We start from the raw sequence: 5157 nt of genomic DNA, 5'->3' as shown, positions 1-5157 counted from the left end.
CAGTAAAATAAACTTCATCCTGTCACTTAACCTATTATCTTATAATACTTGGGCCAGCAATATCTGGGCATTCCAGTGACACTGATGGTTCAATGACAAGTAGGTTCTCAGGGCCCCCTTCCCTTCTTCCTTTCCCTCTCTACTGCTCAGCCAGCTGTCTCACCAGCTACCATTATCTAGAGAGATTTAAGGGCAAGTGTTGCAGGTTAACCCTCTCCCAGCATTTTTTCAATTTAGACCTACTCCAATTATGTAATATTTCTTTCAGTTGGTCTATTCAAATCCTGTGTAAAAATTTTCTATCAAAGCTCTTTGCAAAATACTAAGTTCATAAGAGATATTTTGTAAATACCTGTTCTTTGCTTTATTACTTGGAGTTTATCTTTTTGTATATCTGAACTTCTGGTACTGACATAGTTTAGCTGTGTCCCCACTCAAATCTCACCTTGCATTGTAATAATCTCCATGTGTCAAGGGCGGGACCAAGTGGAGATAATTGAATCATGGAGGCAGTTTCCCTCATACTGTTCTTGTGATAGTGAGTTCTCACGAGGTCTGATGGTTTTATAAGGGGCTTCTCATTTCTCTTTCTGCTGCCATGTGAACAAGGACATGTTTGCTTCCCTTTTCACCATGATTGTAAGTTTCCTGAGGCCTCCCCAGCCCTGTGGAACTGAGTCAATTAAACCTCTTTTCTTTATAAATTACCCAGTTTTGGGTATTTCTTCATAGCAGCATGAGAACAGACTAATACAGGTACATTATCATCATCAATGGATGTTTTGTCAAATGAAAATAAAGGTGGAAGTTCTAAACCGGATTCAGATTGGAGCATCAATTCTGAACTCAATTTCTTATAACAAAATATTTGTTTATGGTATTAGCTTAACTTTTACAATAAAGGATGCTGAATGAGCAAACTATACCAATGTATATGAATATGCAATGATAAAAATGTGTGGCTAGATCCTTTCCTATAGAAAGGTGGTGTGCAGTGGAGTTCTGAGTTCAAAGTCCTGGATTCCAGGATATACCCTATAAGGCTGGTGGGAGATTCTAATAAAAAAAAAATGTATGGAAAGCATTCCACACAATTCCTAGCATTCATTTTAAGCTGGGGACAAAATTTATTAGAATTTTACCTAGGCCACATTTCTTACTCTTTCACCCTCCCACATCAAATTTCTCAGCATTTTTAGTCGTGCTGAATCAATATGGTGGGCAGAGAAAGACTAGAACTGGAGGCAGGAAGACCAGGAGGAAGAGTCTTGATTGCTGTGCCAGTTCCTGGACCCCCTTTACACAGGAAAATTTAGGTAATACTTGAAGGTCACGGAAAGTAAACAGAAACGAGGGGAAGCCATCTACATAATAAGAAATCGGGGCTGGAGAGGGGGGTTAGAAAAGTCATATAGGCTGAGGTATGGGAGATAATTTGTGGGGTTTCAGAGTGCTCTGCTCGAGAACACTCTGGAGTGTTCTGTGGGGTATGGCAGAAAAGGAGAAAGGGAATTTTAAGAATAGTTTATATAGTATACCCTTAACATTCCTTGTTAAATGCAAGTAAAGGCTACAATTCCTTTTAAATTCCTTTTGCCAAATGGACTCTTGCTTAGAATGCAATACTATGCAGAGACTAGGCCATTTGGGGACCTGGAATCTATTTATCTTATTATAAACTCTATAGTTAGTAGCCAATTATGAGCATAATTAATAATTACCTATCCCTGTATAGCAATTTATGTAAGTATGCTCCTATAAAGCTTACTAGTTCATCACATATAGGCAGATGTGGAATCCCATTTGAGGCTCAACTGGAAATCCTAAAACATATACAAAATATTTTTCTCGATGTTGAATAAATTATATTTTAAGAGGTTTAACTTATTTTGAAATTGAAAAATATGACAAATGTTGATTTAATGAAAAAATTCAACTGTTTGGATGGCATTGCATAGCAGAAAACACACATAAAATAATTGATTACAATTTTTATTTCTAAAAGGTTGTGTTGGTGAGGCTGCCATGACTGTAAATAATCTGGGAAGCAAATACTTATGAGGTAAAAGGAGAAGGACACTGCTCTGGCATTTCAAAAGAGATTCTTTCTTAAAAAGAGGACCTAACACTGGGTGTGGTGTCTCACGCCTGTAGTCCCAGCTACTTGGGAGACTGAAGCGGGAAGATCACTTGAGTCCAGGAGTTTGAGACTGCTGTGAGCTCTGATTGTGCCACTGCACTCCAGCCTGGGTGACAGAGTGAGACTCTGTCTCTGAAAAAATAGGTAAACAAAAGATAAATGAAAATACCTAAGGCTTTATAAAAAACTGGCTTTTACTGAATATTGAGGAAGATCACCCATATGGAGCAAGGAAGAAAAGTATTTGTTGACTGTCCACTCTGTGCTTTTACTTCTCAGACTGACCATAAAAGCAGACATGTGCTAGTTGCCTATCTAGCCCCTTTTCCCTTTCCCCAGTTGTTGCCTGGTATTTCTACAGGAAATTCACCTCAGCCATGAGGTTTGAGAAGATGATTCCCCTCAGGTTCAGGGTAACTTGTTGCACTTACCTCTTCCCTTTCGCCACAGTGATGAGTCATAGATGGGCACAGAACCCAGTTCAGGCCAATGAGAGAGAGAGAGAGAGAGAGAGAGAGAGAGAGAGAGAGAGAGAGAGAGAGATTGATTCCAAGATGTATGCACAACTCTCTTCCCTTGAATGGAGGGGTGGGACGGTGTGATGTCTAGAAGCCCTGAAGCCATCCTGCTATCAAAAGAGGTGAGCCTGGAGATGCCATGAGTTGGAGTGCCCTGTGGTATATGATACAGTGACTAGAGAAATAAAGAAATTAAGTCATTGGGGACATTCTTTACACAGCTGCATCAGCCTTTCCTGAAACTCACCCTGACTCTGGTCTTTCTCATTACAGAGCAAATAAATTCTCTTTGTTCATTTAACTAAAGCCAATTTGAGTTAAATTTTCCATCAATTGCAACCAAAATGTTGCAAACTGATACAGAAGATACCCCCATTTTACAGAAGAATAAACTGAAATCCAGAAAGGTTTAAACATGCTCCAAATTACATAGGTAGTGAGAGGTGAAGCCAAGATTCAGCTCTAAGTCTTTCTGAACAGTGCTTTTTCGAGATGACTGTGGCATTCTAGAAGTACCAGGGAGGTAGTAGATGAAATGGTGAGCTTAATCTCAAGGGTACATTGTGCCTTAAGTTATTAGCTTACAACAATGGCAAGTGTGTTTGTGTGTGTGTGTGTGTGTGTATTTGACAGTTTTCCTGTAACTCAAAAACTTGTTACTGAAAGATAGGGCACTATAAATAATCTGAGGCCAGAGTTTTACATAATGAATCCAAATTCCTAGTTGCCTTAAGTACTTGTAGAAAGCAGGCAGGCTTCAGACAACATTATAAGCATCAACTCAACAGGTTAGCCTTCTACATCTGTTCTCCTACTTGCCTGTGTAGTCTCTTCTCCCACTTCTTCCACTCGTGAGTCCTTTGCTACAAACTGTCCTGCCTGCAAATCTTCTCTTGTGATTTTCCTCGTGTTCTGACTTTCACTAGAAAGTCTCAGAGTTTCCTCATGCTTTCCTCTCTTTCCTAAACTCCATATCTCTTTTTCTCTTTTCTGTTTGCCTAATTCCTGTTCAGACCTCAAAGCACAGCTTCATCTATCATGAACGTTTTACCTATTTAATCAGCTAGAAATAATCTTGGTTTTGTGAACTCCCACAAAATTTAATCTGTACTCCTCTTGTGGTCTTTGTCGTTGTCCCACTTTCCCCAGACACTACTTTTTTTTTTAAAGCTCTGGATACATGTTTGATTCATCTTTTGCTTCTTTGCCAGAAGTTAGCATGATGCCTGGAATATCATAGATACTCAGCAAATACTTCTTGAATGGATGATGGATGGATGATTTTAAATATGTGCATTGTCTCAAATATCTGACACAGGTCCTATTTTACAACAGAATACAAAAGAGCTTTATGAAAACTCTGTCACAGCAGTAGACGAGTTTCTAGCCCAGATTGTGATTTTAATCATGGAATTTCACTTGCCTGTTTTTCAGTTCTGTTTTTAAATTAGAGATTGTGTAAGTCTCATCCAAAGTTCATGGCTGTTTTCCTGATTTCTAACTCACAATGTAATCAACTTGAATAAGTCATCCTTACGGTGGACACCCACGTTAACCAGAAAAACCATGGCCATGTTAGAGAGATTTGATTTGTAGCCAAATCCACTTATACCCTCTTGAAAACTAAATCTGGCAGAAATCCAAGTGTTCCAGTCAAATAGACATTTAGCCACACTGTGCATTAGATATGCCTGGTGACCTCAGAAAAATACACTTGAATAGAAATGCTGGCTTAAAGTACTATAATATGATTGTAGTTCAGAACAAAAACTTGTACTTAAGAGCAGCCATCATCATTGTTCTTTTATTTAATGTGTATTTGAAAATGTATTTGACTTTAAGCCTACAAAAAAATTCGGAGAGACCTGCTATACTATTTACCAGGAAATAAGTATTCTTTTAAAACATGTATTCAACACACATCAAAAACGGACCTTTTCTTTACCCACTCCCTTCCTTTTTTGTGCCACTCCAAACCATTGGCCATTTTGACATTACATCAAAATAAGGTATCACAAAATTTAAAAACTAGAGCATGTGTCTTTTAGAACATTCTAACCTAGGGTTACAGTAATATGTGTGGTTCTATTGCCTATTGAACTAAGAGTTCCTCTCGATGCTGAGCGATGAACAAGAATTCCATTCTTCTGGGTCAAGGATAGAAAACCTTATTTTCATTCTGATTTTCAATTCCAATTTCCCCTCACTTCACATGTACACACACACACACACACACACACACACACACACACACACACTTTCTTTTTACTTTGGAAGCCATATAATAAGGACTGAACAGTGTTTCCTCAGTAATAATCCAGTTTCTAATCTGTATCTAGCCAGATAATAGCCACCTCTAATTTTAGCATATTTTTGGTGAAAGTATCTTCTGCTAATACAGCAAGCGCTCCAGGGGAACCAAGCAAGTTTTTAATTCTTAAGGTTTCTCATGTATTTCTCAAGCTGAGTTTTACTTCATTTCTAAGGCTCAATATTACT

Source organism: Cebus imitator, unplaced genomic scaffold, assembly GCF_001604975.1.
Source record: "Cebus imitator isolate Cc_AM_T3 unplaced genomic scaffold, Cebus_imitator-1.0 Scaffold110, whole genome shotgun sequence".
Classification (NCBI taxonomy): Eukaryota; Metazoa; Chordata; class Mammalia; order Primates; family Cebidae; genus Cebus; species Cebus imitator.
Note: the sequence above shows the minus strand (reverse complement) of the source record.